Source organism: Heteronotia binoei, chromosome 9 (assembly GCF_032191835.1).
Source record: "Heteronotia binoei isolate CCM8104 ecotype False Entrance Well chromosome 9, APGP_CSIRO_Hbin_v1, whole genome shotgun sequence".
Lineage (NCBI taxonomy): Eukaryota > Metazoa > Chordata > Lepidosauria > Squamata > Gekkonidae > Heteronotia > Heteronotia binoei.
The window spans coordinates 115582764-115609933 of record NC_083231.1 but is presented as its reverse complement, the minus strand read 5'-3'; the positions used below and the strand labels follow the sequence as shown (position 1 = coordinate 115609933).

Genomic DNA, 27170 nt, shown 5'->3' with positions numbered 1-27170 from the left:
TCCCCCTAGCTCCACCCCAGTGTCTCCTGGCTCCACCCCCAAAGTCCCCAGATATTTCTGGGGTTGGACTTGGCAACCCTAGAGTGTGTGGCCTAATATTCAAGTGAGTTCCTGCTGGGCTTTTTCTACATAAAAAAGCCCAGACAAAAGAGTGTTTAAAAATGTGGACTTTGCTGCCAGAGGAAGTACTGATGGTCACAGCCGGTGCAGGTGGCTTTAAAAGGGAATTAGATTCATGGAGGAGAGGTCTACCAGAGCATTGGTGACTAAAGGGGGGGGGGGACTCCATTTTCAGACACAGTCACAGAATCCCAGAGTCTGGAGACAACTTCAGGGGAAGGCCTTGATCTCAATGTCCTGTCGCTGGCCCTCCAGATTTATTGGTTGGCTGTTGTGCGAGATAACATGCTGGCCTAGAAAGACCACCGTTCTGATCCAGCAGGGCTCTTCTGATGTGCTTATGTTCTTACGTACGAAGGCCTTAAGCTCTTTGGAGAAAGAGCCGGATAAAAATGATGATGAAAGGATCGGGCTGTGAACCCCTGAAGAGCTTTGCTAAAAAAACCCTAAGCCTCATTCCCTGGGTCCACTTCAAGCATTACATGTTCAGGTGTACGCTTGTCGTAAGGTGCATTCTAAAAACGCAAAGGGCAGGAGGTGAGTTCTATACCATACGCAAATACTTGTAAAGTAATCCAGAAGTCTCGGGGAAAATTTGGTTGCGCTTGTGCATGTGATGCGGAGGGTCTACTTCACCCCTTCCCCGCCGCCTGCTTTTCAAATGATCGTACCCCCTCCTGAGCTGTGTTCCCCCCTTTGAGTTTTCTAGATGCAATTTGTATGGGGATATTTGGTTAATGTAGCAGAATCTTGCCCAGTCATAGACGTATGATCCGGAGTGCAGGAAATACATCTCCTAAGAACAGGGCCAGCTCTGTGGTGCATAGTGCCCCAGGCAGCCTCGCTGCCCTCCCCCCTCTCGCCGCCCCTTGCAGAGCGCCATGCATCTGCCACCCCCACCCCACTCCACAGTGGCACCTCCTCCTCCCTCCCTTCCTCTGGATTTTAATGCTGGAAACCTGCGGTAAAGCGCTGTATTCCCGGGGCTCTTGAAAGGCCTCCCCTCCGCTGATCAGCTGATCGGCGGGTAAAACTACGCAGGGGGCTGGTGGCTTCTATGCTGCCCCACTGACACGCTCATGATCAGCACAGGGGCAGTAGCAGCAGGAAATACAAGTGCACCGGAGGGGAGGCGTAGGAGCCACCAGCCCCCTGCACGGTTTTACCCACTGATCAGTTGATCGGTGGGGGAGGGAGGCCTTTTAAGAGCCCTGGGAATGCAGAACTTTACTGCTGGTTCCCAGGATTAAAATCCAGAGGAAGGGAGGGAGGAGGAGGCTGGGGAGGCAAATAGGCATTTGCCTAGGGGGTGAAGTGGTGATGGTGGGGGGGAAGGCTGAATTTGGCACTGGCAGGGTGGGGGCAATTACCTAGTATGTCTAGTGGACGAGCCGGGCCTGCCTAAACAGTTTATTGCAAAAGGTAAAAACTTACTTTTATTCAAGTCAGTCCAGTTCACATTCAGGTTGCAGTCAAAAGAAGAGAAAGGAGCCAAATCTACAGAATTTTGGGCAGGAGCTCACAGGAGCGGAGCTCCGGAACCTCTAAATTTTACTGTGCTCTTTCTTTCTCTCTCTCCCCCCCCCCCCAAACAAATACTTGCTTCTGGGCTCCATTGTTCAACCCCCCTGTGAGAATTTTGTTAACCGATAAGATTAGACAAACTTTCTAATTATTCCCCCCCCCCAAAAAAATGGGCAAATCACAAAAAACCTATCCAACAGACAGATGGAAATCTTCATCATGCCACTGCGGCCACATAGGAGAGAGTCGTTTAAAAAGTACGACGGTAGCGAGGTTTTATTATGACAATTTTAATTCAAGAAGGCATCTGAAGGTAGATGCTGAGCTGATATAATTTAGGACACCCTCCGGTGATGTCAGGGGTGTGCGGCGTGTGCAAATGAGTTGTGTTGATGAGCTCCGGCACTGCTTTTTCTATGAAATGACCCCTGACTTTTCCTCTCACAAATGGCTAGCTTATCCGGCATCGTGTGGGTGGGAGTATGAGGCATTGTCTCTACGGGAGACCTGCAGAGATATGTGTCTCGTGGCATCTTTAAGACCAACCAGGTTTTTTTTGGGACAAGCTTATCAAGGGGGGGGGAGAAGAAGAACAGAAGACTCAAGGTTATGTAGCGAATAGGAAACCAATGTATTAGAATAGTTTTAGGGAAAGGATGCATGACTCTAACTTGTAACCATGGATTCTGGTGTAATTATGTACCATTACATTTAAGCATCGAGTCAAAGATATACTTTGTCAATCAGTTATGGTCATCCCGCTTGAATAACCGCAGTGATTTTTACGAGGTCACCCTTTTTATGAAAACTGCAACCTTGTGTTCAAAGAGACTGTATGATGAACAATGTTGCCGATGTCAGTTACCTCCACATCGTAGCATTTGAGGAAGTGGCCTTTGGCCCATTGGATACTGTATTTTTAAATTGATTTTTGAATAGTTTTAGATTAGTGGCTCCAACCATTTAGGTAGGAGGTGCACCCAGGTTGATGCTGGGCTCTTAAAGAGGACGTCGCCTATCGAGATCAGCTGTGGGCGCTGAGAGGTAGAAAAAGCCCAGCAGGAGGGGAGGGGGGAGTGGAAAGACTTCAACACGGTGAAAAGAGGCCTAGGTTAGCATTGGTGCTGATGTCACTTAAGAACATGAGAACCATGTTGGATCAGGCCAGTGGCCCATCCAGTCCAACACTCTGTCACACAGTGGGCAAAAAAACCAGGTGCACACAGTGGGCAAAAAAACTAGGTGCCATCAGGAAGTCCATCAGTGGGGCCAGGACACTAGAAGCCCTCCCACTGTTGCCCCTCCCAAGCACCAAGAATACAAAGCATCACTTGCCCCAGACAGAGAGTTCGAACAATACCCTGTGGCTAATAGCCAATGAAGGACTTCTGCTCCATGTCTTGATCCAAGCCCCTCTTGAAGCCATCTATGCATGTTGCCCCCACCACATCCTGTGGCAGTGAATTCCATAGGTTAATCGCCCTTTGGGCGAAGAAGGACTTCCTTTTATTTGTTCTAACCCAATTGCTCAGGAATTTCATTCAGGTCAGAACATATAAAAGGAAGTACTTCTGGCGTACACCCAAGTAATGTCATTGTGTTGCTGGCTTTGCGGGGATGCTCTGGTATTTGGGTCAAACCTCTATGATAAGAATCATTTTTGCCATAGAGTCTTTGCTAAAATACCAGAGCATCCCACATTGCCAGTGACGTAATGATGTAATTTCCTGGTTTGCTGGAAGTGATGTCACTGCATCATGGGCAATGCTGGCCTAGGCCTCTCTTTGCTGCTGGTAAGCCTGCTTGCCGGCAAGCTGTGGGGGGAGCTGAGGTGGGGAATTCCCACCCTAACTACTAGGACTTCCAGCATTTCAATGGCAACCGGCAGGAAATCATCAATGGGATGAGTCATTGCTGACAACGTAAGGAAATTGCCGTCAATGGGCTGACATCACTTCTGGTGTGACTGGAACTGATGTCCAGGCAATGCTCCGGCATTTGGCCTAAATTCTATGGTTTAACCAGAGTATTAGCTGAATGCTAGACTGGCCCTAGACCAGGGGTGGCCAAACTGTGGCTCGGGAGCCACATGTGGCTCTTTCACACATATTGTGTGGCTCTCAACCCCCGCCATCCACCCTGTCGGCTTATTTGGAAAAGGCATTTCTCTCTTTAAGTCACTTAAGTTAAATCATTTAAAGGTTTGGAAAAGGCATGTGTCTTTAAATCACTTCAGTTAAATCATTCAAAGTTACAGTTCCTTTCTTTCCACCTCTCCTCCCTCATCTCTTTTCCTTCCTTCCTTCCTTTCTCCCTCCCTCCTGGCTGTCAAACAGCTGACATTTATTCTATGCGGCTCTTACGTTGAGCAAGTTTGGCCACCCCTGCTCTAGATCCCGCACCCCATTTTTTCCTCTCATTTTTCTTCCACCGCCCAGTAGGAATTTGGCACCCAATCTCCTAACGATCCACCAAAGCTGAGAGATCCGTCTTGTGCATTGGAGAAAGCATCAGTAGCCTTGCGGCCTCTCCGGAAGGAGAAAGCTGCTTCATAAATTTTAAAGAAGTGGGAAGTAACTCGTTGCTTCCGTTTCTTTTCTTTTTTTTAATCTTGCTTTTGCTCTAACACCTAAAGTGGTGACCCACATCTCTCACCTGTAGCGAGAGCTGTGAATTCCGGATCACCCTTTGGATTCTCGCTGTGGGGGAGAGGCAGGGGGGAAAAATAACCCTCATCTCTGATAGCTTAGGGCAGGGGTGTCGAACTCATTTGTTATGAGGGCCGGATCTGACATAAATGAGACCTTGTTAGGCCGGGCCATGTCGGCCCGGGCTGTGTGTGTGCCTATTTAAGATTCTCTCTCTCTCTCTCAACTTGACTTCGCGAACGAAGATTTAAGAAAGGTGCAGTAGTCCACGTCTGCTGCAGGCTTGCTGGTGGCTGACAAGACCAATGCGGGACAGGCAGGTCCGGCCACAGTGGCTGCAGGGAAAAGTCTGATTTGGGGTTGGTGCTGTAGCAGTGCGATTCTTCCTCAATCTCCTTTTGTCCTCAAGACCGGCTATGCGTGCGTTCTCAAAGGAAGAGACAGCCTGGTGGATGGTGTGCCTCCATGCTTTGCGATCTGAGGTTAGGTCAGACCACTGGTGATGGTTAATGCAACAGGTACCAAGGGATTTCTTCAAGGAGTCCTTGTACCTCTTCTTTGGTGCCCCTCTATTTAAGATTAGGAAGCAGAGATATAAACTTTATAAAGGACACAAACACCGTTAAATATATATATTTAAAAACTTAAGACGTGCTTAAAATGTTAGCACTTGTTGGTCTTAAAGGTGCCCTTTATATTTCTCCCAGGGAACAGGGCAAAGGAAGCTCTGGCTCTTTTCTTCCTTCCCCAGGGGACCAGGAGCGGGAGGAGCCTCAGCCAATAGAAGGAAGAGAGGCTTGGCTCAGAAGCTCGGCTATGCAATTGAACAAGCCTTGCAAAGCAAACTATTATGCAGAAGGAAGCAAGATATAGGTAGAAGGAAGCAGTTGACAGCCAGTTGCTCAGAGGCCTGATAGGAGCCCTCTGGGGGTCTGATTCGGCCCCCAGACTGCATGTTTGACACCCCTGGCTTGGGGGGGGGGGAAACGGATCCCATGAAATACATTATATTCTGTGCCGGTGTAAATGGAACTATGGCTTCTTGCAACCCCACCATTCGGGAGCCAGCCTCAGGGCATACCCTCTACCCCTCCTCGCTTTCCTGGCTAAAGAGGGAAATGCCATTTTGGGCTGTATCAACAGAAGTCTAGTGTCCAGATCACGTGAAGTGATGGTATCGCTTTACTCTGCTCTGGTAAGACCTCACCTGGAGCTTTTGTGTTCAGCTTTGGGCACCGCTTTTTAAGAAGGATATAGACAAGGTGGAATGGGTCCAGAGGAGGGCGACGAAGATGGTGAGGGGTCTGGAGAGCAAGCCCTACGAAGAAAGGTTGGAGGAGCTGGGCATGCTTAGCCTGGTGAGGAGGCGGCTGAGAGTTGATAGGATCTCCATCTTCAAGTCCTTGAAGGGCTGTCATTTAGAGGATGGGGGTGGAATTGTTTTCTGTGGCCCCAGAAGGTAGGACCAGAACTAGTGGGTTGAAATTATATCAAAAGAGTTTCCAGTTCAGCATTAGGAAGAACTTCCTGACCGTAAGAGCGGTTCCTCAGCGGAACAGGCTTCCTCAGGAGGCGGTGGGCTCTCCTTCCTTGGAGATTTTTAACAGAGGCTAGATGGCCATCCGACAGCAATGCTGATCCTGTGGATTTAGGGGGAGGTATTTGTGAATTCCCTGCATTGGGCAGGGGGTTGGACTGGATGACCCTGGAGGTCCCTTCCAACTCTATGAGAAAACAGCTGTTTTATTTGGAGCAAAGCCATCTCCTTTTACTTCAGGGCCACCTCCAGTGTCCTGACTATTCTATCATTCTACCAAATATAACTAAACCATCCTGTTCTTTGGGTCCAGCTAAGAATTCTAAGGCGGGAGACCTTGTTGGCAGCGAAAACAAGTCAGAAATGCTGAAGAAGTAAAGGAGGCAGCATAGTGGCTCAGAACACAACAGAAAGATTCCTATACAGAGGGGGGTCTCAGTAAAAAGCTAAAAGCTTCAAGTTCCCAAGTCTCAGTACAAGGATCCAGGAAGGGCTGAGCTGCGTGTGCCTCTCATTTTACAAAACAAGCACTGTACTGATGCAAATGTTGTGATAGCATCATCCAATTATATTTTATTCATTTATTTATTTTATTCGATTTTTAGCTCGCCGTTCCCGTAGAACAGGCTCAGGACGGGTTACATCATAAAAAATAAACAGTGAAAAAAGCAATAAGAACATAAGAGAAGCCATGCTGGATCAGGCCAATGGCCCATCCAGTCCAACACTCTGTGTCACATAAGAACATAAGAGAAGCCCTGTTGGATCAGGCCAGTGGCCCATCCAGTCCAACACTCTGTGTCACACAGTGGCCAAAAAATAATTATACACACACACACTGTGGCTAAAAGGCATTGATGGACCTCTGCTCCATATTTTTATCCAATCCCCTCTTGAAGCTGGCTATACTTGTAGCCACCACCACCTCCTGTGGTGGTGAATTCCACATGTTAATCACCCTTTGGGTGAAGAAATACTTCCTTTTATCCATTTTAACCCGACTGCTCAGCAATTTCATCGAATGCCCACAAGTTCTTGTATTGTGAGAAAGGGAGAAAAGGACTTTCCAATTTAATATATATATAAAATCTAAAACTACACAATAGTGACAATAGAGACTCAAATGGCAGGTTCCGCCTCACAGACATGGCCTATTGTCCAGGACCAGCAGATCTTATAGCACTGGAATGGAATAAAGGGAGAGGGGTCGGTAACAAGTGACGTCCACTGATATGTTCGCTTTCTGTGCCTCCTAAGGTATCCCCTAAAAGAATTTTGTATGCAACCAATATGGAGTCTCCAGCTTTGGGCTCCTTTTATTATCAGTATGATCTTTGCTGGCATATTCATGAGCCTGAAATAAACTATGCTTTTGAGCAAATGAGACAGTCTCTTATTGAGATGTATGCTGGCTCAAATTGTGAGAGCCCCACGATGTTACAAATGTGCCACTTAGGTGCCCTCCCATGTAAGTTATATTCAGACTCGCTAGGGATGGGCCATTTCACTGTCCTTGAATAATCAAGCCCGAAGTAAGAAATTAATCATTCCTTTTCTTCTTTTGGATTACAATTTGTCCTTTGAAGTTGCATAGCCCGGTGATTTTTTTTTCCCGTCAGTGCACCTGCGTCTGGACAATCTTTTTAAATCAAATGCTGCATTTGTGACTCTTGGTATGGTACAAAGAGCCCTAATAATGCTTGGTACTTTTATTGTATTCAAATGCCTTCTCTTGCTGTAATCGTTACACTGGCCATGTCATGCGAGCAAGTATTAATTTAATTTAATTTTTGGATTTTTATCCTGCCCTATTCCTAGGATTGCCAAGTCCAATTCAAGAAATATCTGGGGACTTTGGGGGTGGAGCCAGGAGATATTGGGGGTAGAGCCAGGAGCAAGGGTGTGACAAGCATAATTGGATTTTTAATACATCTGGAAACGTTTTTTTATATATTTTATTTTTAATGTGATGTCTGTAAATTGCAAATGTTTTTGAACTGTTGGGAGAGGGCGTGATATAAATCTGATAAACAAACAAACAAATAATTGAACTCCAAAGGGAGTTTTGGCCATTACATTTAAAGGCACCTCTCTCTCTCGGCTTGACTTTGCGAACGAAGATTTAAGAAGGGTGCAGTAGTCCACGTCTGCTGCAGGCTCGCTGGTGGCTGACAAGACCAATGCGGGACAGGCAGGTCCGGCCACAGTGGCTGCAGGGAAAAGTCTGATTTGGGGTTGGTGCTGTAGCAGCGCGATTCTGCCTCAATCTCCTTTTGTCCTCAAGACCAGCTATGCGTGCGTTCTGCTTTGCGATCTGAGGCTAGGTCAGACCACTGGTGATGGTTGATGCGACAGGTGCCAAAGGATTTCTTCAAGGAGTCCTTGTACCTCTTCTTTGGTGCCCCTCTATTTCGATGGCTGGTGGAGAGTTCGCCATACAGGGCAATCTTGGGAAGGCGGTGGTTTTCCATCCTAGAAATATGCCCTGCCCAGCGCAGCTGCGTCTTCAACAGCAGTGCTTCGATGCTTGTAACCTCCGCCCTCTTGAGGACTTCAGTGTTGGTCACAAAGTCACTCCAGTGGATGTTGAGGATGGTGCGAAGGCAGCGCTGATGAAAGCGCTCAAGGAGTCGCAGGTGATGACGGTATAAAACCCACGATTTGGAGCCGTAGATGAGGGTTGTCAACACAACCGCTTTGTAAACATTGATCTTTGTGCCTTTTTTCAGATGCTTGTTGCTCCATACTCTTTTGTGCAGTCGGCCAAATGCACGGTTTGCCTTTGCCAGCCTGTTGTCGATCTCCTTGTCAATCTTGGCATCTGAGGAGATGATGCACCCCAGGTAGCTGAACTGCTGGACTGTCTTCAGTACTGATTCACCCACAGTGATGCAGGGAGGGTGATAATCTTCCTGGGGTGCAGGCTGGTGGAGAACTTCTGACTTCTTCAGACTAACTTCTAGGCCGAATAGCTTGGCAGCCTCTGCAAAGCAGGCCATCATATGCTGCAGAGCTGATACCGAGTGGGAGACGAGTGCAGCATCATCAGCAAACAGTAGCTCTTGGATGAGTTTTTCCATTGTCTTGGAGTGAGCCTTTAGTCGCCTCAGGTTGAACAGGCTGCCATCAGTGCGATAGCGGATGTAGACACCATCGTCATCATCTAGATCTACTGCGGCTCTTTGAAGCATCATGCTAAAGAAGATCGTAAAGAGAGTTGGCGCGAGAACGCAGCCTTGCTTTACACCTGTGCCTATTGGGAAGGGCTCCGAGAGGTCGTTGAAGTGTCTGACTTGGCCTCGCTGGTCAGACTTGGCCTCGCTGGTCAGACTTGGCCTCGCTGGTCTTCATGTAGCTGGATGATCATGCTGAGGAATCTCGGGGGACATCCTAAACGTTCCAAGATTTGCCACAGGCCTTTCCTGCTAACGGTATCGAAAGCTTTGGTAAGGTTGACAAAAGTCACATAAAGACCCTTGTTCTGTTCCCTGCATTTCTCTTGGAGCTGCCTGAGAACAAATACCATGTTGGTGGTGCTCCTGTTAGCTTTGAAGCCACACTGACTCTCTGGGAGGAGTTCTTCTGCAATGGTGGGCACCAGTCTGTTCAGAAGTATTCTGGCAAGGATTTTGCCTGCGATGGAGAGCAGGGTTATCCCCTGGTAGTTGGAGCAGTCTGACTTTTCTCCTTTGTTCTTGTATAGAGTGATGATGATTGCATCGCGAAAGTCCTGTGGTAGTTTGCCTTGTTCCCAGCAGGTGACAAGTACTTTGTGAAGTGTGCTATGTAGTACGGTGCCCCCATGCTTCCAGAGCTCTGGTGGGATTCCATCAACTCCCGCTGCCTTGCCACTTTTCAGTTGCTTGATGGCTTTAACAGTCTCTTCTAGGGTGGGGATCTCATCCAACTCTGTTTTCACTGGTTGAAGTGGGGTGAGGTGGATTGCTGAATCTTGAACTACGCGGTTGGCACTGAAGAGAGCCTGAAAATACTCCGACCATCGGTTCAGTATGGATGCCTTGTCTGTGAGGAGCACTTGGCCGTCTGCACTACGCAAGGGACTCTGAGCCTGATATGATGGGCCATATACTGCCTTCAGGGCTTCGTAGAACCCTCTTAAATCACCAGTGTCTGCACACAGCTGGGTTCTCTTTCCAAGCTTGGTCCACCACTCGTTCTGAATGTCTCGAAGCTTGCGCTGGAGGTTGCTACATGCAGCACGAAAGATTGCTTTTTTCCCGGGACAGGAAGGCTGAGCAAGATGTGTTTGGTAGGCAGATCTCTTTTTCGCTAGTAATTCTTGGATCTCTTGATTGTTCTCGTCAAACCAGTCCTTGTTTTTCCTCGTGGAGAACCCGAGGACTTCTTCAGAGGTCAACAGGATGGTAGTTTTTAGGTGTTCCCAGAGTGCTTCTGGGACCGCACACCTTTTAAATGCCTTTCTGCCATACGAAATGATGGATAGGGGCACCTTCTTTTGGGGCTTATAGAATTGGACCCCCTGGTCCAATCTTTTTGAAACTTGGGGGGTATTTTGGGGAGAGGCAGTGGATGCTATACTGGAAATGTGGTGCCTCTACCTCAAACAGCCCCGCCCCAGAGCTGCAGATACCCAAAGGGTGATTAACATGTGGAATTCACTGCCACAGGAGGTGGTAGCAGCTACAAGCATAGCCAGCTTCAAGAGGGGGTTAGATAAAAATATGGAGCAGAGGTCCATCAGTGGCTATTAGCCACAGTGTGTGTGTGTGTGTGTGTGTGTGTATATATATATATATATATATATATTGGCCACTGTGTGACACAGAGTGTTGGACTGGATGGACCATTGGCCTGATCCAACATGGCTTCTCTTATGTTCTTATGTGACACAGTGTTGGACTGCATGGGCCACTGGCCTGATCCAACATGGCTTCTCTTATGTTCTTATGTGACACAGAGTGTTGGACTGGATGGGTCATTGGCCTGATCCAACATGGCTTCTCTTATGTTCTTATATGACACAGAGTATTGGACTGGATGGGCCACTGGCCTGATCCAACAGGGCTTCTCTTATGTTCTTATGTGACACAGAGTGTTGGACTGCATTGGCCACTGGCCTGATCCAACAGGGCTTCTCTTATGTTCTTATGTGACACAGAGTGTTGGACTGGATGGGCCACTGGCCTGATCCAACATGGCTTCGCTTATGTTCTTATGTGACACAGAGTGTTGGACTGGATGGGCCACTGGCCTGATCCAACATGGCTTCTCTTATGTTCTTATGCGACACAGAGTGTTGGACTGGATGGGCCATTGGCCTGATCCAACAGGGCTTCTCTTATGTTCTTATGTGACACAGAGTGTTGGACTGCATGGGCCACTGGCCTGATCCAACAGGGCTTCTCTTATGTTCTTATGAGACACAGAGTGTTGGACTGGATGGGCCACTGGCCTGATCCAACAGGGCTTCTCTTATGTTCTTATGAGACACAGAGTGTTGGACTGGATGGGCCACTGGCCTGATCCAACATGGCTTCTCTTAAGTTATCAATTCTCCATTATTTTCTATGGGAATAAGAGTTTGCAGCAGACATTTCCCTCCCCCGCCTGCTTTCTGATGACCCTGAAGCGGGGGGAGGGCCTCCAAACCAGGGGATCCCATGCCCTGACCTGGGGACTATCAACCCTACCTATTCCACAAGTGGGCTCAGGGTGCCTTACAATAATAAAACAACAGTTAAAATAAGGTCATCAAACAGACATTACAATAAAAGGTGCAGCACAGTAAACAATCTTGCAGTCATAGGCGGCAAAACCACCCAACTGCATGTGGCTGAGAGCTAACAGCATAGCGTAACACCGTAACGCTGAAATGCTGTGGGAAGTGATGACTTTTAAAGGACGCCCGCTGGATTAATTAAAAACCTGGCGGAAGAGCTCCATCTTACAGGCCCTGTGAAACCTGGATAAGTCCCGCAGGGCCCGGATCTCCAGCGGGAGCTCATTCCACCAGGTCGGGGCCAGGACCGAAAAGGCCCTGGCCCTCGTTGAAGCCAGTCGGGCATCCTTAGGACCAGGGAGTATGAGATTTTGAGCGGCAGACCTCAGAACACGGGGGGCGTTCATATGGGGAGAGGCGGTCCTGAAGATATGCAGGCCCCTGGCCTTAAAGGTAAGGACCAACACCTTGAGCTGGATCCGGTACTCGAGAGGTAGCTGGTGCAGTTCGCGCAGAACTGCATGCATCTGCAGCTGCATAGGCCTCAAAACCAAGAACCGGGCTGCTGCATTCTGCACCCGCTGGAGTTTCTGGAGCAGGATCAAGGGAAGCCTCGCATAGAGGAGTTCCAGTGGTCTAATCTGGAGGTGACCATTGCATGAATCACTGTGGCTAGATCGTGGGAGGTAAGGTAGGAGACCAACTGCCGGCCCCACCACAGATGGAAAAAGGCCCTTGCAGTGGCAGAGACCTTTGCCTCCATAGATAAGAGAGCCCGACGTTCACACTGAAACGAGAAGCTCGATGCTGTGATTAGATAATGTAGAATGGGGTTCTTAAATAACTGAGCCGTTAAACTGAAGAAAGAATCGAAACGTCATCAAAATCTAGAGAGATGTCTTTGAAGAGAGCGGTTACATTAAAGCTGCGTTCCTCAGGAGCACCCACTTTGTGAATTCCAGTTGGACTATTTCCAAGTTTGGACTTATATTTATTCATTTGGAGACGGGGTTTTTTGGCCCCTTTGGGGGTTTCTGTCACTTTAAAAGGTCCTTTATCATTATTGTATTGTTTAATTTGTGCTGTACACGACTCTTGTAATATACATTTTTGCAAAATGAAAGACGGTGTATTACTTGGTGGCTTTGTTCAGTCTCCATAGATAAAGAGGCATCCAGGAACACTCCCAGGCTCTTCACCTCTGTTGATGGTGGATTATAACCTCAATACTGAAGAAGCGTAAAAAGAGTTGCGTTTAATACCCTACTTTTCTCCACCTTAAGGAGTCTCAAAGCGGTTTACAATTCCCTCCCTCTCTCCACAACAGGCACCTTGTGATGTCAGTGTGGCTGAGAGAGGTCTGAGAGAATCGTGACTGGCCCACGGTCACCAAGCAGGCTGCATGTGGAGGAGTAGGAGATCAAACCTGGTTCTCCAGATTAGATTCTGCTGCTCTTAACCACTTATACCACAATGGCTCTCAGACAAGGTTGGGAATGAAGGAACAGAATGGCTTCCCTGAGACCACATAATGAAGGCACATGATGGAGTGTTCTTGGGATCTGAATCAAGGATTTCCTGGCTCATGTTTTTAGCAACTAGTCGCCACCTGCCTATCATATAGGCCTACTCTGCAACAGTCAGTGATTTGGCTCCATTGGAAATGAGAAGGACTTTTTTTGTAGGAAAAAAGCCCAGCAGGAACTTATCTGCATGATAGGCCACATCCCCCTAACATCACCAGTTTCCCACAGGGCTTTTTTGTAGGAAAAGCCCAGCAGGAACTCATTTGCATGATAGGCCACACCCCCTAACATCATCATTGTTTCACACAGGGCTTTTTTTTTTTTAGGAAAAACCCATCAGAAACTCATTTGCATGATAGGCCACACCCCCTGACATCATCACTGTTTCACACAGGGCTTTTTTGTTGGAAAAGCCCAGCAGGAACTCATTTGCATATTAGGCCACACCCTGACAGCGCCATTGTCTCACACAGGGCTTTTTTTGAAGGGAAAGCCCAGCAGGAACTCATTTGCATGTTAGGCCACACCCCTGACATCACCATTGTTTCATGCAGGGCTTTTCTGTAAGAAAAGCCCAGCAGGAACTCATTTGCATATTAGGACCCCCCCCCCCCCGAAAGCACCATTGTTTCACACAGGGCTTTTTTTGAAGGAAAATCCCAGCAGGAACTCATCTGCGTATTAGGCCACACACCCCGACGGCACCATTGTTTCACACAGGGCTTTTTTGTAGGAAAAGCCCAGCAGGAACTTATTTGCATGTTAAGCCACACCCCTGACATCACCATTGCATGTTAAGCCACACCCCTGACATCACCATCACCCAGCAGGAACTCATTTGCATATTAGAAACCCCCCCCCCCCCGGAAGCACCATTGTTTCACACAGGGCTTTTTTTGAAGGAAAATCCTAGCAAGAACTCATCTGCATATTAGGCCACACACCCCGACGGCACCATTGTTTCACACAGGGCTTTTTTGTAGGAAAAGCCCAGCAGGAACTCATTTGCATGTTAAGCCACACCCCCTGATGCCAAGCCTGCCAGAACTGTGTTCCTGTGTGTTCCTGCTTTAAAAAAAAGCCCTGGGAATGAGTATTATTCAATAGTTATAGGGGCTGTATCAACACAATGCTTCAGTATACTTTTAAACATAATAACAATGTTTTTCTATTTGAAGTCATGCGGGGAGAACCTAATCTGGCACACACACACACGGCCCACCACCCTAGGCAAATGCATAGCTCCAGAGCCTTTTTGTAGAAAAAAACCAGCAGGAACTCAGCGGCATATTAGACCTCATCCCCTAATGTTAGCATATTAGGTCACACACTCATTAGCACATTAGGCCACACCATCTGGGATAATCAAGTGCAAACTGAAATGTGACACCAACCTTTACCTCTGGGATTCTGCCGCAGCGTGGAGGGCACAGCAGCAGAATGGCTACTGCGGGAGGCGGAGCCAGCCATGCAATGGCTGCTCCAGGTTATCCTCAGTCACACAGTGAAAATCCTTGTGCTGTGGTGGCTGTTGCAGCCAAAACAACTTTTTTTAAAAAATGTGCAAATTCCCTCAGAAATCTTGCTGAACAAAAGCCCTGCCAGACCCTATTCCTTTGCTTTAAAACTCCTGTCAGGCTCTATTCCAGGGATGGCCAAACTTGCTTAACGTAAGAACTACACAGAATAAATGTCAGAGGTCTGAGAGCCGCCAGACAAGGAAGGAAGGAAGCTAGACAGAGGAGAGAGAGAGATGGAAAGAAAGCAACCTTAACTTTAAATGCATTCTTCAAGCCACCACCTGACTTGGCTTGAAGAAGTGATAATGCCTTCTCCAAGCCATCACATGGGGGGGGGGGCGGGCTTTGAGAGCCACACAATGTGTGTGAAAGAGCCACACGTGGCTCCCAAGCTGCAGTTCGGCCGCCCCTGCCGTATTCCCTTTCTAAAATAACTTGGCTGGCACTAGGGGAAGTGTCCATGGGCACCACGGTGTCCACGGGCACAGCGTTGGGAGGCCCCTACCATAGCCTCTCCCTCCGAAGTAGACATAAGAACATAAGAGAAGCCATGTTGGATCAGGCCAATGGGCCATCCAGTCCAATACTCTGTGTCACATAAGAGAAGCCATGTTGGATCACGCCAATGGGCCATCCAGTCCAACACTCTGTGTCACATAAGAGAAGCCATGTTGGATCACGCCAATGGGCCATCCAGTCCAACACTCTGTGTCACATAAGAACATAAGAGAAGCCACGTTGGATCAGGCCAATGGCCCATCCAGTCCAACACTCCGTGTCACATAAGAACATAAGAGAAGCCCTGTTGGATCAGGCCAGTGGCCCATCCAGTCCAACACTCTGTGTCACATAAGAATATAAGAGAAGCCATATTGGATCAGGCCAAAGGCCCATCCAGTCCAACACTCTGTGTCATATTAGAACATAAGAGAAGCCATGTTGAATCAGGCCAATGAGCCATCCAGTCCAACACTCTGTGTCACATAAGTACATAAGAGAAGCCACGTTGGATCAGGCCAATGGCCCATCCAGTCCAACACTCCATGTCACATAAGAACATAAGAGAAGCCATGTTGGATCAGGCCAGTGGCCCATCCAGTCCAACACTCTGTGTCACATAAGAATATAAGAGAAGCCATGTTGGATCAGGCCAATGGCCCATCCAGTCCAACACTCTGTGTCACATTAGAACATAAGAGAAGCCATATTGGATCAGGCCAATGGGCCATCCAGTCCAACACTCTGTGTCACATAAGAACATAAGAGAAGCCATGTTGGATCAGGCCAATGACCCATCCAGTCCAATACTCTGTGTCACATAAGAACATAAGAGAAGCCATGTTGGATCAGGCCAATGAGCCATCCAGTCCAATACTCTGTGTCACATAAGAACATAAGAGAAGCCCTGTTGGATCAGGCCAGTGGCCCATCCAGTCCAACACTCTGTGTCACATAAGAATATAAGAGAAGCCATATTGGATCAGGCCAAAGGCCCATCCAGTCCAACACTCTGTGTCATATTAGAACATAAGAGAAGCCATGTTGAATCAGGCCAATGAGCCATCCAGTCCAACACTCTGTGTCACATAAGTACATAAGAGAAGCCACGTTGGATCAGGCCAATGGCCCATCCAGTCCAACACTCCATGTCACATAAGAACATAAGAGAAGCCATGTTGGATCAGGCCAGTGGCCCATCCAGTCCAACACTCTGTGTCACATAAGAATATAAGAGAAGCCATGTTGGATCAGGCCAATGGCCCATCCAGTCCAACACTCTGTGTCACATTAGAACATAAGAGAAGCCATATTGGATCAGGCCAATGGGCCATCCAGTCCAACACTCTGTGTCACATAAGAACATAAGAGAAGCCATGTTGGATCAGGCCAATGAGCCATCCAGTCCAATACTCTGTGTCACATAAGAACATAAGAGAAGCCATGTTGGATCAGGCCAATGAGCCATCCAGTCCAATACTCTGTGTCACATAAGAACATAAGAGAAGCCATGTTGGATCAGGCCAATGAGCCATCCAGTCCAATACTATGTGTCACATAAGAACATAAGAGAAGCCATATTGGATCAGGCCAATGGGCCATCCAGTCCAACACTCTGTGTCACATAAGAACATAAGAGAAGCCATGTTGGATCAGGCCAATGAGCCATCCAGTCCAATACTATGTGTCACATAAGAACATAAGAGAAGCCATGTTGGATCAGGCCAATGAGCCATCCAGTCCAACACTCCGTGTCACATAAGAACATAAGAGAAGCCATATTGGATCAGGCCAATGAGCCATCCAGTCCAATACTCTGTGTCACATAAGAACATAAGAGAAGCCATATTGGATCAGGCCAATGAGCCATCCAGTCCAATACTCTGTGTCACATAAGAACATAAGAGAAGCCATGTTGGATCAGGCCAATGAGCCAACCAGTCCAATACTATGTGTCACATAAGAACATAAGAGAAGCCATATTGGATCAGGCCAATGAGCCATCCAGTCCAATACTCTGTGTCACATAAGAACATAAGAGAAGCCCTGTTGGATCAGGCCAATGAGCCATCCAGTCCAATACTCTGTGTCACATAAGAACATAAGAGAAGCCATATTGGATCAGGCCAATGAGCCATCCAGTCCAATACTCTGTGTCACATAAGAACATAAGAGAAGCCATGTTGGATCAGGCCAATGAGCCGTCCAGTCCAATACTATGTGTCACATAAGAACATAAGAGAAGCCATATTGGATCAGGCCAATGAGCCATCCAGTCCAATACTCTGTGTCACATAAGAACATAAGAGAAGCCCTGTTGGATCAGGCCAATGAGCCATCCAGTCCAATACTATGTGTCACATAAGAACATAAGAGAAGCCCTGTTGGATCAGGCCAATGGCCCATCCAGTCCAACACTCTGTGTCACATAAGAACATAAGAGAAGCCATATTGGATCAGGCCAATGGGCCATCCAGTCCAACACTCTGTGTCACACTGGGAATTATATATATGTGTGTGTGTATATACACACACATATATATACACTGTAGCTAATAGTCACTGATGGACCTCTGCTCCGTATTTTTATCCAATCCCCTCTTACAGCTGGCTATGCCTGTAGCTGCCACCACCTCCTGTGGCAGTGAATTCCACATGTTAATCACCCTGTGGGTGAAGAAGTACTTCCTTTTATCCGTTTTAACCTGACTGCTCGGTAATTTCATCGAATGCCCACGAGTTCTTGTATTGTGAGAAAGGGAGAAAAGGACTTCTTTCTCCGCTTTCTCCATCCCAGGCGTCAGCCTCTACCGTGTCGCCCCGCAGTCGACCTCCCTCAGCTCTCATGACCAGATCTCCAGCTTCCCCCCGGGAGACCGGCAACCCTCCCCTGCCACGACCCCCTCCCCCTCGGCGAAGCCGGCGGGGCCCTCCCCCTCTCCCGACCCCCTCCCTTTCCGCGCGGCGCGCCGCTTAGCAACGCCGTTCCCACAACCCCCACCCCCACCCCAACGCCGGCAGCGGCCGCACCTGCGCAGTGGGAGCAACAACCCCCTCACCCCCCCCCACCCAACCCAACCGGGCCTCCCCTCAGCGTGCGGGGGGGGGGAGGGAAGGAGCGAGGAGGGCCTCGCGCCAGGCAATCACCTGCCGCCCCAACCGCCGCCGCTCGAGCCCTCCGCAACGCGCAGGCGCGGGCTGCTCTGCTTTCCCCGCCCTTTTCCCTCCCTTCTCCCTCGGCAGGCTTCGTCGCCCTCCTCGCCGGAGGCGGGGCCGGCGAAGGGAGGCGGGGAGCGCGGCGGCGGCTGAAGGAGAGAGAGAGAGAGAGAGCCGTGAGTGAGGCAGGCAGGCAAGCGAGCCCCTGTCGCTCCGTCGCGGTGCCCACCACAGCCGGGGAGGAGACGGCGAAGGGAGGAGGCGGCGGCGGCTCTCCTGTCCACCCACCGAGCCGAGGTGAGGCCGGGCCGGGCCGGGACAGGGCGCAGCATCCTCCCTGCCTGCATCCCTCCTTTCTCCCCTCAGCATCTCTCGCGCCTCTCCAGCCCCGGCCGCCCCCTCCCCTCCCCTCCCCTCCCCTCCTTTGTGTCAGGCTGCTCCCCCCGCCCTCCCCCAAAAGCCGCCCCTTTCCCGCCAGGCGTGCTTCCCTGCGAGACCCGCGCCCGTCCTTTTCCTTGCGAAGGCTCCTGATTGCAAAAGCCAGCCTCTCTTGTCTTCTTTGCACGGGGTGCAATGCACGCGGGGAGGAGGAGGAGGAGGGAAGGAAAGCGAGGCAGAGCGTCCTTTCATAGCCCCCCCCTCTCTCCCTCTCATCCCCATCTTGCAATCCCACCCCACCTCCCAGAAATAAAGGCATGCTTGGAATAAAGGAACGTCACCCTTCTTTCTCCCCCCCCCCCACTCCATTGCATTGTGCACACCATGGGAAAGGATGAGGTTGGAAGTGTGTGTGTATTGGAGGGGAGAGGGTTGGGTGGGTTGGGATATATTATTATTATTATTATTATTATTATTATTATTATTATTATTATTATTATTACATTAAGCTTATATCCCGCCCTCTCCGCAAGCGGACTCAGGGCGGCTCACAACGTTGCATGACTGCCATGAAAAACCAATGAAACATATTATATATGTGTGTGTGTCTGCAAGAAACAGATGATGGAGAAATAACCGAGGGACAAAATAGATGCGCGTCTGCAGTGAAACAGTTTATGGAGATAGAACTGAGCGACGGAAGAACGGGGAAACGGGATAGCAGCGTTCCCGCACGCACAATAGGCTGCCTTGACAAAGCGCGGACGGTGATGGTACACGATATGTTGTTAAAAGCTGCTTGACAAAAAAAAAGAAAAAAGGAAGAAGTAAACTTGGATTGCAGTTGGGTCTCTTGTTGGCTTTGAGATGGGGCTTTCCCCGAGCATTGCTGTTTGCTGTGGATTTTTTGTTGTTGCTGTTGGCTTTGTTTTGTTTTAAAGCTCTTTTAAGATATTTTTTTGCAAGGGATTTTTTTTTTTTTGCCTTTCGCTTTTACAGGGTTTCTTGTCTGCTTCCGAGCCTTTCGACGAGCGACCCAGGAGTAGGGCGGCCGAGCCGGCTTAGAGCACCCTTTAGGCCTCTTCTCATTGCTGTGCTCAGTCCAAATCAACCTGCTTCGTGCTTGCTTTGGGAAACCGGCCTGAGAGGATTCGGTTGCTGTCAAGACGTTTGGCTGGGAGAGAAAGCACTTTAACCCGTGATGGTGTCGCCAACCCTTTGGGGTATAGAATGCTCCCCCCCCCCCGCAGTCTGAGTAAAGAGGTGTGGGGATTTGGGGGTGGGAAGTCCATGACAGAAGGGTGTGCATAGGAATCTGGAGTTCTCTGAAGTATTCTCTGAGCAAGGTTTGACTCTGCATTTCAAGGCTTGCGTGGACTACTCCGAATAGTCTACTCTGCAAAGTGTCCCTCGTAAGGAGAGTGTTTACAAAAGAGGTGCTTGATTTTTTAAAAAGTTCTAAGCTTAATATGCAATATAGCTTGCTTTTCTGATAGCTTTGTCTGCTCTTGGCATCTCTTAGTTGGAGAAGAGTGTTGAGGGGATGGGGGGACCCAGCTAAGAATTCATTTCTCAGCTGTGGATTGTGGATGCTTAATGCTGCCTCCTGCCTTCCTCCCCAGTGTATTTCCAGGATGGTAACATTTACAGCTATCTCGATAGGTAATGTATTCCTAGCAGTTTTTCAGTTTGGAACATTTCCCATCGAACTCTTAAGAAGTTTGGTGCTTTGTCCACCTGAATGCGTGCTCTGGGATTTTGACATTTGGAAAATTCTATATAATCCACAGTGCAGGCATTTGAGCATGATTGCTGGCATGTATTTTGTAGATTATTTGAACTTGTCAGAGATCTTGTTGGCATTCTCTGTTCTTTGTTCTATAGTCAAAGGGAATAAACGGAAGTATTTTTAAAAGTCCACTATAGATTTTTGCTCTGTTACCAGTGATAAATGGGGGTGGTGGTGGTGGGAAAGCAATCTGTATTTTCAGTAAATGTATACCGCCATTCTTGGTTAGAATCTTCTGGTTAAACAAATAAACAAGCTTTTGAAAACATACTTGAGAAGAGAAAAATGTTATCTGTTTCAAAATGAGGTGTTTAGAATTCATACTGATTACCTAATGTAATGTCTCATTTGTGTGTGTGTATACACACACACACACACACACACACACACACACACACGGGGTGGGGGGGACTGCACCAGAACCCTAAACATAAGAGGTTTTATCTCAGTGAAGGAAGCTTGTTAATAAAGGTTTCCTATACTGTGCAGTTAAAGATCCTAATATTATATCCACATTCTAGTCTAATAGACTTCAATAAAATGTTTTGGCATGCAAGAAAGAGTGTTTAGGCTTGGGCTATCCAGCTGCACAGAATGGTACAGGAACGGGCATGTAAACTTGAGAGACTTCTAGGTGTCACAATGGTCAGGCAGAATTGCAGCCCCTATTTAGGTGTAGTTAGAGCGATGGAATAGTGTTAAATGTGAAAACTGACATCAGTCCATCACAGATTGAGTCACTTAAGAGACCTATGGTCTGTCATTGATGGGTAGTTTCAGGAGCAATGTGTATGCATCAAAACAACTTACAAGGAAAAAAATGATTTTTTAAACTTAAGCCTGTCGAGATTAGATGATTCTTACTCCCTACATTATTTTTCCCAGATAGGTCTTTAAGCTAATACCAAAGGGAAGTACTTTGAGAAAATAATTATTCAAATATAATAAGGAATACAGAGGTAAGGGCGAATGTAGAGTTCGTATCAAACTAGAAGGAACAGCACACTGATGTGTTTATATGTTCCTGGGCCTCAACTATGGTCATCAGGCAGCCATCTGTTGGCTATCCCATCACTTAGGTTGGCGCATCTTGTGTCAACCAGAGCCTGGGCCTTTTCTGTTGTGGCTCCAGCCTGGTGGAATGTTTGGTTTTAGCTAGACATGTTTTAACTATTATTTTAAGCTGCATTGAACCAAGAGGAAACAAGGAATATAAAAGTTTTCATAAATAAATAAAATCCCTATAGCGAGGTGCTACTACTAGCCCAATCTCAGAAGCTAAGCAGGGCCAGGCCTGGCTGGTATTTGGGCCCCCAAGGAAGTTCAGGGTTTGAATACAGGGGCGGGCAATGGCAAAACACCTCTGCTTGTCTCTTGCCTTTGAAAACCCTATGGGGACTCCGTAAGTCAGCTGTGACGTTATGACCCTTCCCATCACAAATGGCACCAGAATACAATAGCCTCAGTATGGTCATCTTAGCTTCTAATTGGCTTGAGAGCCAGTTTGGTGTAGTGCTGAAGTGCGCAAACTATTATCTAGGAGAACCGGGTTTGATTCCCCACTCCTCCACCTGCACCTGCTGGAATGGCCTTGGGTCAGCCATAGCTCTGGCAGAGGTTGTCCTTGAAAGGGCAGCTGCTGTGAGAGCCCTCTCAGCCCCACCTACCTCACAGGGTTTGATTCCCCACTCCTCCACTGGCAGCTGCTGGAATGGCCTTGGGTCAGCCATAGCTCTGGAAGAGGTTGTCCTTAAAAGGGCAGCTGCAGTGAGAGCTCTCTCAGCCCCACCTACCTCACAGGGTTTGATTCCCCACTCCTCCACTTGCACCTGCTGGCATGGCCTTGGGTCAGCCATAGCTCTGGAAGAGGTTATCCTTGAAAGGGCAGCCGCCATGAGAGTCCTCTCACCCCCACCCACCTCACAGGGTGTCTGTTGTAGGGGAGGAAGATAAAGGAGATTTTGAGCCACTCTGAGATTCGGAGTGGAGGGCGGGATATAAATCCAATTTCTCCTTCTTTCCTGATTTGATCTAGAACCCACAGATGTGTATTTTTTTTAGTGTTTTATTTTTTTTTTTTGCAGTACTAATCATAATTTTGAGGGCATAAACTGGAGGATCTAAGCTTTTCCGTGCTAGACCATTGAGTGGTACAGATGAATGAATGTTTAGGTTACCTTCCCAAGGTGAATAATCTAGCTATGGCAGAATGAGTAATTCAGTGGTGTGTAAAAGAGGGAGGCTGATGACATCAATATGAAAGGTTTGTGGGGAAATCATCTGTAAAGAAAGGACAGGAGTGGGATGCAAAGCCAAGGACTGGAGCAGGTTGCACTATGGGATATTCTTAAACACATTTTCTTGGAAGTAAGTTATGTTGAAATCAACCAAATGACTTTCAAATGCATTCAGGGCTCAAGTGTCGTTACTAATTACTTGTGTGGATAACAGGATACCAACAAGTGTTTTATGTAAGAATTTGGTTGGGTAGACAAATAAGGGTGAAAGTCAAAGATTGGTCTCGCTTCAGATTAATCTGATGCTGCAGTATAGGCTACATAAGTGCAGATGTACAGCATCTGGCTCATTATTTGTTGTCTTCCTCTGGGTGTTTTGGAAGAACAATATGGAGTAAAAAAAAATACTGTTTCTTAGTGTCCATACTCAAATTATTGAGAGTGAATAGCAAGTAACTAAGTCATTTTCAAGGGATTATTTAAGATTGGATGCTTTGGAAGCTCATTCCATTGACTAGATCCTCATTGAACTTGGCTATACTTTTGGTCATTTATGAAATCACCGGTAACATTATCGGTTTCTAACCAGCTCCGAACTGAAATAGTCTGTTGAACTTGCACACCTTGTGAACTGTCAAGTTCCTTAAGTCTACTTTTCACATTAAGATGAACAAACTGGTAGTTGTAAAGATCTGAAAACAAGTCCCCTGCTAGGTATTTGTCTGCCTTTGTTTGCAGCTTGCAATGTATATCATCGTTTTGTTCCTCACTACATGTGTGTGCGTCATTCGCTGCTGAGAAATGTTCCTTGACAGTCCTCTGATTTTTTTTGAAGAGGTGAAAGTTAAACAGTTTTTGAAAAAGTAGTTGATGAACCACTGAATCACTTTTAATAACATATACCATGGGAAGATACGGAGAGAGACATTCTTGTTCCTTGCACTGCCTGTCCCTTTCTTTTAAAATCTCTGTGGAATTAGCTTCCTCTGCCCTTCTAGGCAGCTTCTTCTATTGCTGATCTGTTCTTGGGATACTTTGTTGCAAAAACGGTTACTTGGATGTTTGCTTTTTTAAAATGTCCTTGCAAGATGAAACAAGTGTGTCTATATACTACAATATTTGTGTGCCATTTTGCATCTCAAATATTCTCATGTTGCTATACATACAGCTGATAAAATAACATAAACATCATAAAAGAAAAGGACTTTGAGTGAGGGTGGATCTGGGCATGATAGAAGGACATCAGTCTCCCCAATATTTATTTGTTGTTGTGGTCTTCCCATGTCACCATTAAATAAATAAATAAATGTAGCTATTCCACCCCCCCCCCCCCGGTCTTTTCTCAGATAATTTTGCTATTTAAATCCTCATAGCCAGTGGTGAGGAATGGAACATTTTCTACAGGAAGTTTCTTAGAGAGGTATACATTTTTAATTTGATCTTTTGGGCACATTTGAGGGAGAGGAGTCTTGTCCCATATGAACCATATTCAATGTGCTTAGTGGATTTCTTCCACTGGATATTTTACTACCTCTGCTTCTGTCTCTTGAGAGGAAAAAAGCTTTTTGAGATACTTCTCTAGCACTTAAAATGGATAAAAAGTTTTGTTTTTGAAATATATGAAATATGGTAGATCAGAGCCTAATCAATTCAAGATGTTGGAAAAGCTTCTGATTCACAATTAACTGAAAAAAACCACATTGCTGCTCAGAGCAGGTAATTCCTTTCATTCTCCAAATTAGGGAAGTTTTTAATTAATCTTGTTGCATGTGCCACATACCAGATGGTCCTCCTAGACTAGAAGGTGTTATTTAATCATTAGATTCTCCCCCCTCCAAAAAAAGAACACAACCCTGGTGATACTTATTTGGATGTCTTATATTCCTAAAGTTTAGAATTGCATTGGTTCAGTTTAGTGATCACAGCTACTTTAAGGGCAGTTGGTGGTGATTCAGGTTCCGTCCGCTCCAGTTCATTGGGTATATGGACTTGTAACATGTGTTGGTGGTAAGTGCTTTGCAAACATTCTGATTATTACTTCTGATGTTCTGTCCAGGGTGTTAGGATTTGACCTCAGGTATATGCATGATACCTAACTTGTGGGAATATATCTATTAGCGACAAAATACAGATAGAACACTATGTCTGGGGTGGTGATGCTCTGTATTCTTGGTGTTTGGGGAACGACAACGGGAGGGCTTCTGAAGCTCTGGCCCTGCTAGTAGACCTACTGATGGCACCTGGTGTTTGACCGCTATGTGACACAGAGTGTTGGACTGGATGGCCCATTGGCCTGATCCAACATGGCTTCTCTTATGTTCTTATGTGACACAGAGTGTTGGACTGGGTGGGCCATTGGCCTGATCCAACATGGCTTCTCTTATGTTCTTATGTGACACAGAGTGTTGGACTGGATGGGCCATTGGCCTGATCCAACATGGCTTCTCTTATGTTCTTATGTGACACAGAGTGTTGGACTGGATGGGCCATTGGCCTGATCCAACATGGCTTCTCTTATGTTCTTATGTGACACAGAGTGTTGGACTGGATGGGCCATTGGCCTGATCCAACATGGCTTCTCTGATGTTCTTATGTGACACAAAGTGTTGGACTGGAGGGGCCATTGGCCTGATCCAACAGGGCTTCTCTTATGTTCTTATGTGACACAGAGTGTTGGAGTGGATGGGCCACTGGCCTGATCCAACATGGCTTCTCTTATGTTCTTATGTGACACAGAGTGTTGGAGTGGATGGGCCACTGGCCTGATCCAAAATGGCTTCTCTTATGTTCTTATGTGACACAGAGTGTTGGAGTGGATGGGCCATTGGACTGATCCATCATGGCTTCTCTCATGTTCTTATGTGACACAGAGCGTTGGACTGGATGGGCCATTGGCCTGATCCAACTGGGCTTCTCTTATGTTCTTAGTTAACACGTATGCAACTTAACAGTCGGTATGACAAAGTTGTATTTTTCAGCTGAGGTTGTTAGGCTGTTGGCTAACTCATGTATCTGTTAAGTTTGCTGCTTGCTTACATGGCAGCAGTGGGAAAGTACCCGAGCTTGTATGTATGTTGGGTGTATGTGTGGATCTTTAGGAAACCAGCTTTGGGGAACAATGTTTCCTTCCTTGGAAACACAATAAGACAAGTCATTTCTCTCTCTCTCTCTTTCTTCTTCATCCCTCTGGTAGAGAGAGGGGGAAATGAAGAGGCTACTGGCTCCCTTCAGCAACTTCTCTTCATGCCTTTATAGCTCTCTTCATGCCTTCTGGATCAAGAAGGCATAGAGGGAAGTATAAAAAGCTGCCACTTCAGAGAGCCAGTTTGATGTAGTGGTTAAGTGCGTGGACTCTTATCTGGGAGAACCGGGCTTGAGTCCCCATTCCTCCACTTCCAGCTGCTGGAATGGCCTTGGGTCAGCCATAGCTCTTGTAGGAGTTGTGCTTGAAAGGGCAGCTGCTGTAAGACCTCTCTCAGCCCCATCTACCTCACAGGGTGTCTGATGTGGGGGAGGAAGGGAAAGGAGATTGTGACTGCTCTGAGACTCTGAGATTCAGAGTATAGGGTGGGATATAAATCCAATATCTTCTTCATTACAGTGCTGAAACAACAGCCTCAAAATATTAGAATGAATTGGTATCCCAATCAGACACAAGAAATGTCCACTTCCTAAGATGTAGTTCAGAACTTCAGAGGGTTTTTTTCCTTTTTTAAAAGTTTTTGTCTTTCACATGAACATGCAAAACTTTATAATGTTCAATTAGATTAAAGGTTTGTCTAGCTCACTGTTACCTGCTGTGACTTGCAGTCGCTCTTCAGTGCTTCAGGTTTGCTAGCCACCGTAGTCATTGATGTTGAGGTGCCAAGGGTTGAAACTTGGATCTTCTGCAGGTAAATCAGGTGTTCTGCGAGTGGGCTCTGGCTCTTCCCGATCTACTAATCTGAAAATGCTGTGTGAAATACTATTAAAACTGATCTGCACGAAGGAACGCTAGAAATAAGAAACTTACAATTTATTATGAATTTCAACTGTTCCCAGTTTTACCGCCGCACAGAACAGAGCATGCTTGGACAGACAGCCTCCTCACAGCTTCGACAATCTATTGCTGAACAGCTGCCTTCTCGCACCAATGAGCAGCATAACAGCAACCAATTATCTCCCGTTCCATACTGTAGAAAGAAAGACTCCGTGTGGACTCTCCCTGAAAGGCTATAACACCACGCTGGACCTATATATATAGAATGCTTGCACTGGCAGAGCCAAGCTGAAATAGTCAGCAAAAAAAACACTGCTCAAGACCCTTTCTCAGCCACACAGAGAAGAATGGCATAAGCAGCCTGAAAAATAATCCAGATATTGAAATAAAACAAGCTGACAAGGGAGAAGCCATTGTTATAACGGATGAAACAAGCTAGTTTTTAGCAAAGCAAAGTTCGAGTCCAGCGGCATCTTTAAAACCAACAAAATGTTACTCAGTGGTGCCGCTGGACTCGAACTTTGTTCTGCTGCTTCATACAAACATGGCTGCCCACC

General features: G+C 47.1%; 1 protein-coding gene across 2 annotated transcripts in view; it reads left to right on the top strand.

The window, feature by feature from the left end:
• The first annotated feature begins 18399 nt into the window (after positions 1 to 18399).
• CTNNA2 (catenin alpha 2) overlaps positions 18400 to 27170 on the top strand; it is a 1018631-nt gene continuing 1009860 nt past the window's right edge. Inside the window, exon 1 of one of the 2 annotated variants that reach the window (XM_060247184.1) lies at positions 18400 to 18527. The gene's annotated coding sequence lies outside the window, so the exon portion shown is untranslated. The remainder of the gene's footprint in view (positions 18528 to 27170) is intronic. The other variant, XM_060247186.1, reaches the window with a different exon arrangement.